Raw genomic sequence first — 16,428 nt, forward strand, 5'->3', positions numbered from 1 at the left:
GAACATTCGTTGTATTCATCACTTCGGTAAGTATTACATCAGATAAGTGAATATCAGTTCCATTTTTTTTTAAAGTTATAAAAATCAATGTTTTCTAACAGCAGAGCCGAGTGGCCGAGTGGTCTAAAGCGCTCTCCGTCACGGATCACTGCCATCTCACCTCTGTCTGCGTGGGTTCGAGTCTCGGGCTCGGCCAATGTGGACATGTGAGAAAGCTTGCCGGTAGCTTCTCGTGGGTCGGTGGTTCTTTCCGGGGTTTTCCCGGGTTCTTCCTCCACCATTAATACTGGCCGCCATGTATAGCCTATCTTGTGCTGAAAAATGGCGTTAAACCCTATAACAACAACAATAACAACTAACAGCAGAGTGGCGCAGTGGAAGCGTGCTGGGCCCATAACCCAGAGGTCCGTGGATCGAAACCACGCTCTGCTAATCACTTTTATTTGGTTTTTGTTTTTTGTTTTTAATTTTAAATTCATAACATCAAATTATCATTTATCTTCAGGCACAAAAATATAAATAAAAGGCACATTCAGTAAATATGTATCTGATTTCATATATAAAATGTGGGTCAATGTAATTTACTTTTCACGCTTCAATGACGGCTTTTTTGGTGCGAATTTGGACCTTCTACACCGTTCTAGCAATAATAAAATGTCAAATGTACATGCAGCTAAAGTGAAATATAACAAAAGGTCAAACGAAAAACAATGTGGCATGTAATGATATAGCATTGGAACGTTCGACAGTGATCAGGTGGACAAGCCTCCCCGTGTTTCCCACCCCACCGCCGGCATCACCCTTCCCCACCCCAAGACAAAAATGAGTGTTTGTCTCCCTGGCCCTCACTAGCTGCTAAATCCCACAGTCAGCTTGCGGTCTTCTTTGCGCTCCCTGTGAAAAATACATACTGAACCACCCCTGCGATCCCACCCAAAAGTGCCGAAAAGTTTTGACCTCTGACATGACATTGCCATATTAAAAATGGAATTTATTTTGTTTCAATTTTTCGTTAATCCATACAATATCTGCTCTTAAAAGGCAAATTTACACATTTCCAGTGATTACATGTTTCCAAACTTGATATCCTGCTCCGGAAGGAAACGGAGGCTGGTTCTCGAAAATTAAACTTTAGATGAGCCTGTAAAATAATTGTGGTGTATATGAATAGAGGTCATACAATTTGCTATCAATTTTGGGATACATAGTATTTCTTCAATTGGTCACGGTGGGGTTTGATTCTTTTGTGTCATTCTAAAGGTATACTTTCTATTATACAATTGTAAGTTTTCTGTATTTTTCGCTTTGATCTCAGGATTTGATTCACAAACAACGTCCTAAACACAAACAATTCCTGAATTTATAAGTTATGTGAACATGAATATTTTCCAACCACATGAATTATCAGAATTTAAAATGAGAGGTTGTTCAAATACAGCCAGAAACATCGATATTCATGTTGACATTATATCAAATTTGTTCCCATGCACAAAAACATTTGTCTGTGAAACATATGGAGGACGTTTAAGTGCTGCTTATTTAAGGACATGAAAAATAAGTCCCTTTCAACTTCATATTTAGAACAGTAGATAAACAGTTATCAAGGGTATAATAATAATAATAATAATAATAATAATAATAATAATAATAATAAATTAAGAAGAATGGCACATTTGGTTGTGAAAGTCCCATCTGATATATGCTCCTTAGTAAAACGCAATCCTCCTTTCGGATTCGCCATTTATTCAATTGTTGCAGGAGGGGGTCAATCGTTTTTCTTTTGTCGAATCAAGGGAGGCAACTAATGGAACTAGAACGTTCATTATAAACAATTGATTAGGTAGTCAACTAATGCAGCTAAGAGGTTAGTGTTGTTGTTTCCATAAAATGTTTTACCGGGGTGTACTAGACTTTATGACTGCCTTAAATCCCAAACACGCCCATATATCATTGTCATAAATAAGATGTATCAATTATTTTCTACTACTCGATATCGGATTATTTTAAACAAGGAAATGTGTCTTTCTCAATGAAACAATATGTGACTTTGCATAATCCGATCGAGAGCTATCTGCAATGTGTTGTTCGATTCAAGCTACCCTGTCTATAATTACGGCAAATTGGATATTCAGTTGTTTGTGAGACGCATTGACATCGAAAGACAAACTGACTGAAGAGAGTTTTGGAGTATGAATCTCTGGTCACAAGAAATCTACGTCAGCGCGGAATGAATAGATGTGATCATGTGACTAGCTTTAGAAATACGCCCTACCTATGCTTGGGACATAACAACTGTCACGATCCAATCAATCAACGAAAAAACAAAATGTCTTTCTATGTAGTTGTGCCGAAAGTTTCAAATTTGTATGAGGTTACGTTGCCAAATAAAGAGTATAATCTAAAGTGGAATTGACAGTGATAACTATGACTGTACTTCCTCATATTCTGACACTATTATTGTGTCAATACCTCTCTTACTTGCACACGTTTCCGACGAAGAGATCGGTATCAAGATAAGAGAATACGGAGTGGAATTCCTATCTCCCATTCAGGATAGATACTACCCTAGAAATCTTGTGACAGACGTGACGCATTTTTGTTTTGGATATTTAATTTTGATTGTTTGTTATTTTTTTAATATTTATTATTTGTTATTACATGTTTTATTTCGTATTCTAGAGAAAGTATTTGTTACATTTTACAATACTTGCTGGATTTACATCTTTTCTATTACTTAGATTAAGAACATAGATTTGTAATATTATGTAAAATACAGTTTTCCAAAAGAGATAAAATCTTAGCCCTACAGTCGGAAGCATCAAACTGTAAGTGACCATTAGTTCGTTAAGTTATTGCATGATAATCAAGTAAAGGTGCGCTCTTTTTGTCTTGACCCGGGTCGCATGATGACAGATTGCACACATTTCGTGTGCCACAACTGTTGGAAACAGCGTCATGTTCCTAGGAAGTACAAAAGGCAAAGCTCTGACAATTGTGGAAATTTTCTTTATTTGTGTTCATGTGGGAAATATGACTTAAGAAATGCAACTGCCTAAAGATGTTACATGCTAAATGATTAAATTGAAGAAATTAATTACCGAATTGCTGACGTTGCCACAAAGGAAGACAGATTGGGGATTCAAGTTCTAGAAGATGATGAACACGAGGTTGATGAAGTAATACAGGGTGCAGATGGTGAAGAAAGAGGTGATGAAACTGATCACGAAAAAGCTTTTCACAGAGTCAACCATTCATACTGGTATCTCTTTTACGACAATTCGGGTTTGGTGACAGCTTTATTTAATGGATACAAATAGTTTATATTGAAATTAGAAACAGTGTTAAATGCATTTAATGAAAGCCTTTTCAATTAAACATTCAGTCCTCCAAAGTTGCCCTATACTAACTATGCTATATTTATTTGAAGCGGAACATTTAGGGCTCGCTATAATTATAAATTATTATGTCAATGTTGCTCTATTTCTATTGTCTAGCAGTACAAGTAAAGTCTTTCAACATGCCGATGGTACAACCATGACATTAGCAAAGAAAGAATCTATTAATCAATCATTTATTGTACTTGGTTTATATTGTAAAGGATATGGTTCAAAAGGGAATAAAGAAAACAAACGGAACTTTTATTTAATTCATCAGGCAGTCTCGGTTGAATTCTGCAGACAGCTCCAATTTCAACATTGTGATCACGTTATCTTAATTTTGGGAACTAGTGCTGGAGCTCAGTTAGAATAACACTTTGTCTAAATTTGAAACTTATTACACAGAGGTGATACTAAATTGTATGACTTCTGTTCATGTATAGCACAAATGTTTTACTCGCTTTCAAGTAGCTTGATTTTCCGTAAACCAGCCGCTGTTTCCTTTTGGAGTAGTGTATTTTGTTTTGGAGACATTTACTCACTAGAAAAAATACATTTGCCACTCTAGTATCACCCTTAACGTTCAACTGGCATTATATATAGCATTACCGATAGAGAACAGCCTTATCAGAAAGAAGTTTTAATCGGAAAGAATGGTGTTAGATGCACACTGCATTTAACACTGTCTTTAATAGCGGCTGAATAAAAATTTGACCAAATCCAAAATTTATGTGAATGAGACAAACTTTTGACTCTGTCAAAAACTTTGCTTTTATCAATTGTTAAGGTATATCCATCGATGTTGTCCCTCTAGGTCATAGCAATGACATCTCCTACAGTGAATGTTGTATCAGCAATATCCCTTCAAACTACAGAGCATGTCTGAATTAGAGGCATAATTTTGGGTAATACCCATTTCAAACCATGAGCCATAACCCTCGCCAAAATTGTATCATCTACATTAAATAGTCTTATATTTCGCCAATATTTCCAGCTTCTTTAGTCGCTCTTGGTGTTGTAAAAAATGATATTGTATCAAATCTCACTGCCCATGACGTAATTGATTCCTTGTTAACGATCTGAAGAAGAAAAAAATCTCTAACAGATTATCATATTCATAATTTAAAACGTTGTAAAATACAACTACCTTATCGATTTAACCAGACCAAAATATCTAATTTTAGACATTATATTTATAGCTGCATGTATTTTATCAACCCTTGTATGACCCTACTCAAATACGTATCATCAGCAGGTATGGATGAATTTACCAAGATTAAAACTGATTCTTTACAACTCTCATCAACTGTGTTCGATAATTACAAAATACAATAAAACTTATAAACGTATTTTAATATTTGATTTTCATTTGAAACAAGTGAGCCAAAGCCATCAATGGATTCCTTAATAACATCTCGTTTTTGTTGATATTTTTCAGGATTTGGAAAGTATTTGCTATTTGCGTCACTTTCAGTCACCAAACTGGATTAAAATCTCGGTATAACACCTCAAAACAATCTTATTTCTTAGTCACTTCATTGTTGTTCGAGTTCTTCATATGTATTGATATCAAATGAATCTTTAGCGGTAAATTTTACAGAAAATAAAATCATTTTGTCTTGACATCTATACAATTCTTGGAAACTTTCTTTCTTTCTCTTCGTACTGTATAGGAGCGAGAATTCTTACTTTTATATTTTGCATTATCCACTAAGTGAGTTGTTCACTAAAATATTTTACTCTTTCCCTCAACAATAATAGATTTCACTCTACATACCTATTCATCATTACAAACGTTATCTAATTTAAGTAAGTGCCTAATTTCTTCGTTGCATGTAGTTATTTTAGGATCGATCTCATAATGATGTACATGCATGACAAAATATTTTGCAATTTGGAGGAATTTAAGATATAGTCCATCCTGCACTTCCATAGTTCGCCTAGTACCATTCTCTCTTGATCTCCAGTGATCGTAAATATTGCTATCAAACAGTAATTATGAAGCTCTCGAATAGCAATATCATCGATATGTATGTGTTTCTTATGCCGATCAATTGCAGCTATTGTAACCACCTACCAAGGTAGTGCTATAACTCGTATTGGTCTCCACAATTGTTGCACACGGTATTAGTGGATCAGATACTGTTTTATATGCAACGTGCACTCCATAAAGTCGGCATTTGGATATAACTTCTAGAAACCTAAGATCGTTGTGTTCACCGAAAAGTCGTCTGACTACAAACGAAACAAGTGAAAATGGTTCTTGGATTTTGAGAGTGCTCCAGAAACAGCAGTTATGTAGACATTTTGGTGTTAACGTGTCTAAGTATAGCAGATTATATACAGAACTTAAAGAGGTTAAAGATAAACTTGCAAGTACGTTATTGGTTTTATTAATATTGGAGTACACAGGTATGGAATTAGTCGGCTCACAAATTATATTTTACATGAAACTTCCATGAACGTTGTATTATTGTGAAACTTAATTTAACCCTAGCCCTCAGAATATAAGTGAACTGGAGAGAGTCCATTGCTTGTGCGCTATACATCTGGAAGGTATTACGTTCACATGTTCATACTTGATGTACATGTGTACCTTTCAGAAGAAGAAATAAGTAGTAATTAGAAAGAATATGAAGAGGAATATATATACCCCGGTCAACATAGACACCAATCTGATAAAATCAGATCTCCGCTGTCCTACGTGAAGATCTGACGATGACCACTGAAGAATGACATTCAGGTGACCATTAAATTAGCCAATGGAAATACAACTTTCAAAAAATCTGAAAGTGAATCAAATCGTTCGATACACATTCATGCTTTTCACCCACGGTGCTCTTTCTCAAAACGCAAAGATATTAGACCTCATCTGACTGGTTGATAAAATTAGCAATTATGGTAATAGCATAGGTACCAGAATATGCCTTCTAAGCGATGGCTGTCAGATCTTCATTTGGTAACAGCGGAGATCTGATTTTAATCAGTTTGGTACACAGGTACTTAAAGTATGAACAGGTGAAAGGACAGCTACATAAACGAACATTTTCCCCGTCATTTCTTCTACACTTCTGATAACATCAGTTTATTTGATCTTCTTAACATTAACCGCAATTTTAGATTGTTGTCCAAGACTATCCGAGTATACAAACGTACAGTCTCCTGTTACTTAAAATTTGACCATCGTTTTAATGGGTATTACACACACTTCTAGTAAACAGACACATACGCGTGTGCTTTGGTGCCGTTTTGGAATTTTGGAAACACATCACCCCTTACCCTCCCAAACCTTAGCTTGATCCCTTTTGCCTTGCTCGCAACCTTAAATGTTTCTGCTAATCGGCCGATTCGCGGCATTGATATTTGGCTACACTTCCCGCATGCATGTTAGCACTACTGGGACTTTATTTCAATGCCAAGAAATATTGTTGTTGTTTTTTTTCTCCTGTGGGAGATAAAATGTTCCACACGCACAAAAAGTACAACTCGATTATAAATATGCAGCCGGAACAGGTCAATACACAAACCTGTCACAAACATGCACAAAACGTCAGTCTATTCAAGACACAAACCACCAAAAAGAAATCATGGAGACATCATTAGGCGTGTTTTCTTTCTGACGTGACGATATCACATTACAATATTGATGAATACGGTTTGTAGTCATAACTAAAAGTTCTACACATCAGATAAAATGTATATCGACGAAGATGGGATTCGAACCCACGCGGGGAGACCCCAATGGATTAGCAGTCCATCGCCTTAACCACTCGGCCACCTCGTCCGGTGTATTTTGATGAGTACACTATTTAGGGAGTGATCTATAGCTACCTGGCCTAAACCACACACAACTTTTGTCTGATATTCACGATTCAATATATGTCTTTTTCAGACAGAAAAAAATTCTAACCGTCGAACCATCCTAGCTCTAACTGATGTGCACATAAAGAACCTAGTGCATGATATTCTTTAAAAGAAGAAATATATATCTTCAGGTAAATTAAAACAATTCTCCTGGCTGGGAGAAAACTCAACATTACCCACCTACCCACCCAATAAACAGAAACAAATACATGGTCGGTCCCTTAGTGAGCAAGCATGTTCATATCAATGGATTGTTAGGCAAGGGAAAAAACTCGCACGAACATTCGTTGTATTCATCACTTCGGTAAGTATTACATCAGATAAGTGAATATCAGTTCCATTTTTTTTTAAAGTTATAAAAATCAATGTTTTCTAACAGCAGAGCCGAGTGGCCGAGTGGTCTAAAGCGCTCTCCGTCACGGATCACTGCCATCTCACCTCTGTCTGCGTGGGTTCGAGTCTCGGGCTCGGCCAATGTGGACATGTGAGAAAGCTTGCCGGTAGCTTCTCGTGGGTCGGTGGTTCTTTCCGGGGTTTTCCCGGGTTCTTCCTCCACCATTAATACTGGCCGCCATGTATAGCCTATCTTGTGCTGAAAAATGGCGTTAAACCCTATAACAACAACAATAACAACTAACAGCAGAGTGGCGCAGTGGAAGCGTGCTGGGCCCATAACCCAGAGGTCCGTGGATCGAAACCACGCTCTGCTAATCACTTTTATTTGGTTTTTGTTTTTTGTTTTTAATTTTAAATTCATAACATCAAATTATCATTTATCTTCAGGCACAAAAATATAAATAAAAGGCACATTCAGTAAATATGTATCTGATTTCATATATAAAATGTGGGTCAATGTAATTTACTTTTCACGCTTCAATGACGGCTTTTTTGGTGCGAATTTGGACCTTCTACACCGTTCTAGCAATAATAAAATGTCAAATGTACATGCAGCTAAAGTGAAATATAACAAAAGGTCAAACGAAAAACAATGTGGCATGTAATGATATAGCATTGGAACGTTCGACAGTGATCAGGTGGACAAGCCTCCCCGTGTTTCCCACCCCACCGCCGGCATCACCCTTCCCCACCCCAAGACAAAAATGAGTGTTTGTCTCCCTGGCCCTCACTAGCTGCTAAATCCCACAGTCAGCTTGCGGTCTTCTTTGCGCTCCCTGTGAAAAATACATACTGAACCACCCCTGCGATCCCACCCAAAAGTGCCGAAAAGTTTTGACCTCTGACATGACATTGCCATATTAAAAATGGAATTTATTTTGTTTCAATTTTTCGTTAATCCATACAATATCTGCTCTTAAAAGGCAAATTTACACATTTCCAGTGATTACATGTTTCCAAACTTGATATCCTGCTCCGGAAGGAAACGGAGGCTGGTTCTCGAAAATTAAACTTTAGATGAGCCTGTAAAATAATTGTGGTGTATATGAATAGAGGTCATACAATTTGCTATCAATTTTGGGATACATAGTATTTCTTCAATTGGTCACGGTGGGGTTTGATTCTTTTGTGTCATTCTAAAGGTATACTTTCTATTATACAATTGTAAGTTTTCTGTATTTTTCGCTTTGATCTCAGGATTTGATTCACAAACAACGTCCTAAACACAAACAATTCCTGAATTTATAAGTTATGTGAACATGAATATTTTCCAACCACATGAATTATCAGAATTTAAAATGAGAGGTTGTTCAAATACAGCCAGAAACATCGATATTCATGTTGACATTATATCAAATTTGTTCCCATGCACAAAAACATTTGTCTGTGAAACATATGGAGGACGTTTAAGTGCTGCTTATTTAAGGACATGAAAAATAAGTCCCTTTCAACTTCATATTTAGAACAGTAGATAAACAGTTATCAAGGGTATAATAATAATAATAATAATAATAATAATAATAATAATAAATTAAGAAGAATGGCACATTTGGTTGTGAAAGTCCCATCTGATATATGCTCCTTAGTAAAACGCAATCCTCCTTTCGGATTCGCCATTTATTCAATTGTTGCAGGAGGGGGTCAATCGTTTTTCTTTTGTCGAATCAAGGGAGGCAACTAATGGAACTAGAACGTTCATTATAAACAATTGATTAGGTAGTCAACTAATGCAGCTAAGAGGTTAGTGTTGTTGTTTCCATAAAATGTTTTACCGGGGTGTACTAGACTTTATGACTGCCTTAAATCCCAAACACGCCCATATATCATTGTCATAAATAAGATGTATCAATTATTTTCTACTACTCGATATCGGATTATTTTAAACAAGGAAATGTGTCTTTCTCAATGAAACAATATGTGACTTTGCATAATCCGATCGAGAGCTATCTGCAATGTGTTGTTCGATTCAAGCTACCCTGTCTATAATTACGGCAAATTGGATATTCAGTTGTTTGTGAGACGCATTGACATCGAAAGACAAACTGACTGAAGAGAGTTTTGGAGTATGAATCTCTGGTCACAAGAAATCTACGTCAGCGCGGAATGAATAGATGTGATCATGTGACTAGCTTTAGAAATACGCCCTACCTATGCTTGGGACATAACAACTGTCACGATCCAATCAATCAACGAAAAAACAAAATGTCTTTCTATGTAGTTGTGCCGAAAGTTTCAAATTTGTATGAGGTTACGTTGCCAAATAAAGAGTATAATCTAAAGTGGAATTGACAGTGATAACTATGACTGTACTTCCTCATATTCTGACACTATTATTGTGTCAATACCTCTCTTACTTGCACACGTTTCCGACGAAGAGATCGGTATCAAGATAAGAGAATACGGAGTGGAATTCCTATCTCCCATTCAGGATAGATACTACCCTAGAAATCTTGTGACAGACGTGACGCATTTTTGTTTTGGATATTTAATTTTGATTGTTTGTTATTTTTTTAATATTTATTATTTGTTATTACATGTTTTATTTCGTATTCTAGAGAAAGTATTTGTTACATTTTACAATACTTGCTGGATTTACATCTTTTCTATTACTTAGATTAAGAACATAGATTTGTAATATTATGTAAAATACAGTTTTCCAAAAGAGATAAAATCTTAGCCCTACAGTCGGAAGCATCAAACTGTAAGTGACCATTAGTTCGTTAAGTTATTGCATGATAATCAAGTAAAGGTGCGCTCTTTTTGTCTTGACCCGGGTCGCATGATGACAGATTGCACACATTTCGTGTGCCACAACTGTTGGAAACAGCGTCATGTTCCTAGGAAGTACAAAAGGCAAAGCTCTGACAATTGTGGAAATTTTCTTTATTTGTGTTCATGTGGGAAATATGACTTAAGAAATGCAACTGCCTAAAGATGTTACATGCTAAATGATTAAATTGAAGAAATTAATTACCGAATTGCTGACGTTGCCACAAAGGAAGACAGATTGGGGATTCAAGTTCTAGAAGATGATGAACACGAGGTTGATGAAGTAATACAGGGTGCAGATGGTGAAGAAAGAGGTGATGAAACTGATCACGAAAAAGCTTTTCACAGAGTCAACCATTCATACTGGTATCTCTTTTACGACAATTCGGGTTTGGTGACAGCTTTATTTAATGGATACAAATAGTTTATATTGAAATTAGAAACAGTGTTAAATGCATTTAATGAAAGCCTTTTCAATTAAACATTCAGTCCTCCAAAGTTGCCCTATACTAACTATGCTATATTTATTTGAAGCGGAACATTTAGGGCTCGCTATAATTATAAATTATTATGTCAATGTTGCTCTATTTCTATTGTCTAGCAGTACAAGTAAAGTCTTTCAACATGCCGATGGTACAACCATGACATTAGCAAAGAAAGAATCTATTAATCAATCATTTATTGTACTTGGTTTATATTGTAAAGGATATGGTTCAAAAGGGAATAAAGAAAACAAACGGAACTTTTATTTAATTCATCAGGCAGTCTCGGTTGAATTCTGCAGACAGCTCCAATTTCAACATTGTGATCACGTTATCTTAATTTTGGGAACTAGTGCTGGAGCTCAGTTAGAATAACACTTTGTCTAAATTTGAAACTTATTACACAGAGGTGATACTAAATTGTATGACTTCTGTTCATGTATAGCACAAATGTTTTACTCGCTTTCAAGTAGCTTGATTTTCCGTAAACCAGCCGCTGTTTCCTTTTGGAGTAGTGTATTTTGTTTTGGAGACATTTACTCACTAGAAAAAATACATTTGCCACTCTAGTATCACCCTTAACGTTCAACTGGCATTATATATAGCATTACCGATAGAGAACAGCCTTATCAGAAAGAAGTTTTAATCGGAAAGAATGGTGTTAGATGCACACTGCATTTAACACTGTCTTTAATAGCGGCTGAATAAAAATTTGACCAAATCCAAAATTTATGTGAATGAGACAAACTTTTGACTCTGTCAAAAACTTTGCTTTTATCAATTGTTAAGGTATATCCATCGATGTTGTCCCTCTAGGTCATAGCAATGACATCTCCTACAGTGAATGTTGTATCAGCAATATCCCTTCAAACTACAGAGCATGTCTGAATTAGAGGCATAATTTTGGGTAATACCCATTTCAAACCATGAGCCATAACCCTCGCCAAAATTGTATCATCTACATTAAATAGTCTTATATTTCGCCAATATTTCCAGCTTCTTTAGTCGCTCTTGGTGTTGTAAAAAATGATATTGTATCAAATCTCACTGCCCATGACGTAATTGATTCCTTGTTAACGATCTGAAGAAGAAAAAAATCTCTAACAGATTATCATATTCATAATTTAAAACGTTGTAAAATACAACTACCTTATCGATTTAACCAGACCAAAATATCTAATTTTAGACATTATATTTATAGCTGCATGTATTTTATCAACCCTTGTATGACCCTACTCAAATACGTATCATCAGCAGGTATGGATGAATTTACCAAGATTAAAACTGATTCTTTACAACTCTCATCAACTGTGTTCGATAATTACAAAATACAATAAAACTTATAAACGTATTTTAATATTTGATTTTCATTTGAAACAAGTGAGCCAAAGCCATCAATGGATTCCTTAATAACATCTCGTTTTTGTTGATATTTTTCAGGATTTGGAAAGTATTTGCTATTTGCGTCACTTTCAGTCACCAAACTGGATTAAAATCTCGGTATAACACCTCAAAACAATCTTATTTCTTAGTCACTTCATTGTTGTTCGAGTTCTTCATATGTATTGATATCAAATGAATCTTTAGCGGTAAATTTTACAGAAAATAAAATCATTTTGTCTTGACATCTATACAATTCTTGGAAACTTTCTTTCTTTCTCTTCGTACTGTATAGGAGCGAGAATTCTTACTTTTATATTTTGCATTATCCACTAAGTGAGTTGTTCACTAAAATATTTTACTCTTTCCCTCAACAATAATAGATTTCACTCTACATACCTATTCATCATTACAAACGTTATCTAATTTAAGTAAGTGCCTAATTTCTTCGTTGCATGTAGTTATTTTAGGATCGATCTCATAATGATGTACATGCATGACAAAATATTTTGCAATTTGGAGGAATTTAAGATATAGTCCATCCTGCACTTCCATAGTTCGCCTAGTACCATTCTCTCTTGATCTCCAGTGATCGTAAATATTGCTATCAAACAGTAATTATGAAGCTCTCGAATAGCAATATCATCGATATGTATGTGTTTCTTATGCCGATCAATTGCAGCTATTGTAACCACCTACCAAGGTAGTGCTATAACTCGTATTGGTCTCCACAATTGTTGCACACGGTATTAGTGGATCAGATACTGTTTTATATGCAACGTGCACTCCATAAAGTCGGCATTTGGATATAACTTCTAGAAACCTAAGATCGTTGTGTTCACCGAAAAGTCGTCTGACTACAAACGAAACAAGTGAAAATGGTTCTTGGATTTTGAGAGTGCTCCAGAAACAGCAGTTATGTAGACATTTTGGTGTTAACGTGTCTAAGTATAGCAGATTATATACAGAACTTAAAGAGGTTAAAGATAAACTTGCAAGTACGTTATTGGTTTTATTAATATTGGAGTACACAGGTATGGAATTAGTCGGCTCACAAATTATATTTTACATGAAACTTCCATGAACGTTGTATTATTGTGAAACTTAATTTAACCCTAGCCCTCAGAATATAAGTGAACTGGAGAGAGTCCATTGCTTGTGCGCTATACATCTGGAAGGTATTACGTTCACATGTTCATACTTGATGTACATGTGTACCTTTCAGAAGAAGAAATAAGTAGAAATTAGAAAGAATATGAAGAGGAATATATATACCCCGGTCAACATAGACACCAATCTGATAAAATCAGATCTCCGCTGTCCTACGTGAAGATCTGACGATGACCACTGAAGAATGACATTCAGGTGACCATTAAATTAGCCAATGGAAATACAACTTTCAAAAAATCTGAAAGTGAATCAAATCGTTCGATACACATTCATGCTTTTCACCCACGGTGCTCTTTCTCAAAACGCAAAGATATTAGACCTCATCTGACTGGTTGATAAAATTAGCAATTATGGTAATAGCATAGGTACCAGAATATGCCTTCTAAGCGATGGCTGTCAGATCTTCATTTGGTAACAGCGGAGATCTGATTTTAATCAGTTTGGTACACAGGTACTTAAAGTATGAACAGGTGAAAGGACAGCTACATAAACGAACATTTTCCCCGTCATTTCTTCTACACTTCTGATAACATCAGTTTATTTGATCTTCTTAACATTAACCGCAATTTTAGATTGTTGTCCAAGACTATCCGAGTATACAAACGTACAGTCTCCTGTTACTTAAAATTTGACCATCGTTTTAATGGGTATTACACACACTTCTAGTAAACAGACACATACGCGTGTGCTTTGGTGCCGTTTTGGAATTTTGGAAACACATCACCCCTTACCCTCCCAAACCTTAGCTTGATCCCTTTTGCCTTGCTCGCAACCTTAAATGTTTCTGCTAATCGGCCGATTCGCGGCATTGATATTTGGCTACACTTCCCGCATGCATGTTAGCACTACTGGGACTTTATTTCAATGCCAAGAAATGTTGTTGTTGTTTTTTTTCTCCTGTGGGAGATAAAATGTTCCACACGCACAAAAAGTACAACTCGATTATAAATATGCAGCCGGAACAGGTCAATACACAAACCTGTCACAAACATGCACAAAACGTCAGTCTATTCAAGACACAAACCACCAAAAAGAAATCATGGAGACATCATTAGGCGTGTTTTCTTTCTGACGTGACGATATCACATTACAATATTGATGAATACGGTTTGTAGTCATAACTAAAAGTTCTACACATCAGATAAAATGTATATCGACGAAGATGGGATTCGAACCCACGCGGGGAGACCCCAACGGATTAGCAGTCCATCGCCTTAACCACTCGGCCACCTCGTCCGGTGTATTTTGATGAGTACACTATTTAGGGAGTGATCTATAGCTACCTGGCCTAAACCACACACAACTTTTGTCTGATATTCACGATTCAATATATGTCTTTTTCAGACAGAAAAAAATTCTAACCGTCGAACCATCCTAGCTCTAACTGATGTGCACATAAAGAACCTAGTGCATGATATTCTTTAAAAGAAGAAATATATATCTTCAGGTAAATTAAAACAATTCTCCTGGCTGGGAGAAAACTCAACATTACCCACCTACCCACCCAATAAACAGAAACAAATACATGGTCGGTCCCTTAGTGAGCAAGCATGTTCATATCAATGGATTGTTAGGCAAGGGAAAAAACTCGCACGAACATTCGTTGTATTCATCACTTCGGTAAGTATTACATCAGATAAGTGAATATCAGTTCCATTTTTTTTTAAAGTTATAAAAATCAATGTTTTCTAACAGCAGAGCCGAGTGGCCGAGTGGTCTAAAGCGCTCTCCGTCACGGATCACTGCCATCTCACCTCTGTCTGCGTGGGTTCGAGTCTCGGGCTCGGCCAATGTGGACATGTGAGAAAGCTTGCCGGTAGCTTCTCGTGGGTCGGTGGTTCTTTCCGGGGTTTTCCCGGGTTCTTCCTCCACCATTAATACTGGCCGCCATGTATAGCCTATCTTGTGCTGAAAAATGGCGTTAAACCCTATAACAACAACAATAACAACTAACAGCAGAGTGGCGCAGTGGAAGCGTGCTGGGCCCATAACCCAGAGGTCCGTGGATCGAAACCACGCTCTGCTAATCACTTTTATTTGGTTTTTGTTTTTTGTTTTTAATTTTAAATTCATAACATCAAATTATCATTTATCTTCAGGCACAAAAATATAAATAAAAGGCACATTCAGTAAATATGTATCTGATTTCATATATAAAATGTGGGTCAATGTAATTTACTTTTCACGCTTCAATGACGGCTTTTTTGGTGCGAATTTGGACCTTCTACACCGTTCTAGCAATAATAAAATGTCAAATGTACATGCAGCTAAAGTGAAATATAACAAAAGGTCAAACGAAAAACAATGTGGCATGTAATGATATAGCATTGGAACGTTCGACAGTGATCAGGTGGACAAGCCTCCCCGTGTTTCCCACCCCACCGCCGGCATCACCCTTCCCCACCCCAAGACAAAAATGAGTGTTTGTCTCCCTGGCCCTCACTAGCTGCTAAATCCCACAGTCAGCTTGCGGTCTTCTTTGCGCTCCCTGTGAAAAATACATACTGAACCACCCCTGCGATCCCACCCAAAAGTGCCGAAAAGTTTTGACCTCTGACATGACATTGCCATATTAAAAATGGAATTTATTTTGTTTCAATTTTTCGTTAATCCATACAATATCTGCTCTTAAAAGGCAAATTTACACATTTCCAGTGATTACATGTTTCCAAACTTGATATCCTGCTCCGGAAGGAAACGGAGGCTGGTTCTCGAAAATTAAACTTTAGATGAGCCTGTAAAATAATTGTGGTGTATATGAATAGAGGTCATACAATTTGCTATCAATTTTGGGATACATAGTATTTCTTCAATTGGTCACGGTGGGGTTTGATTCTTTTGTGTCATTCTAAAGGTATACTTTCTATTATACAATTGTAAGTTTTCTGTATTTTTCGCTTTGATCTCAGGATTTGATTCACAAACAACGTCCTAAACACAAACAATTCCTGCCTTTATAAGTTATGTGAACATGAATATTTTCCAACCAC

At 36.3% G+C, this 16,428-nt stretch overlaps 5 non-coding genes across 5 annotated transcripts; 3 read left to right on the forward strand and 2 right to left on the reverse strand.

Moving 5' to 3' along the window:
• The first annotated feature begins 360 nt into the window (after positions 1-360).
• Positions 361-432, forward strand: Trnam-cau (transfer RNA methionine (anticodon CAU)). Its single transcript has one exon. It is a non-coding gene; the product is annotated as a tRNA-Met (tRNA).
• Positions 433-7,079: 6,647 nt separating this feature from the next.
• On the reverse strand, positions 7,080-7,161 carry Trnas-gcu (transfer RNA serine (anticodon GCU)). The gene has a single exon. It is a non-coding gene; the product is annotated as a tRNA-Ser (tRNA).
• Positions 7,162-7,879: 718 nt separating this feature from the next.
• On the forward strand, positions 7,880-7,951 carry Trnam-cau (transfer RNA methionine (anticodon CAU)). Its single transcript has one exon. It is a non-coding gene; the product is annotated as a tRNA-Met (tRNA).
• A 6,641-nt stretch (positions 7,952-14,592) lies between these two features.
• Positions 14,593-14,674, reverse strand: Trnas-gcu (transfer RNA serine (anticodon GCU)). The gene has a single exon. It is a non-coding gene; the product is annotated as a tRNA-Ser (tRNA).
• Positions 14,675-15,392: 718 nt separating this feature from the next.
• On the forward strand, positions 15,393-15,464 carry Trnam-cau (transfer RNA methionine (anticodon CAU)). The gene has a single exon. It is a non-coding gene; the product is annotated as a tRNA-Met (tRNA).
• The last annotated feature ends 964 nt before the right edge of the window (positions 15,465-16,428 follow it).

Source organism: Sinohyriopsis cumingii, unplaced genomic scaffold (genome assembly GCF_028554795.1).
Source record: "Sinohyriopsis cumingii isolate HCF-2022 unplaced genomic scaffold, ASM2855479v2 utg000646l, whole genome shotgun sequence".
Taxonomy (NCBI): Eukaryota; Metazoa; Mollusca; class Bivalvia; order Unionida; family Unionidae; genus Sinohyriopsis; species Sinohyriopsis cumingii.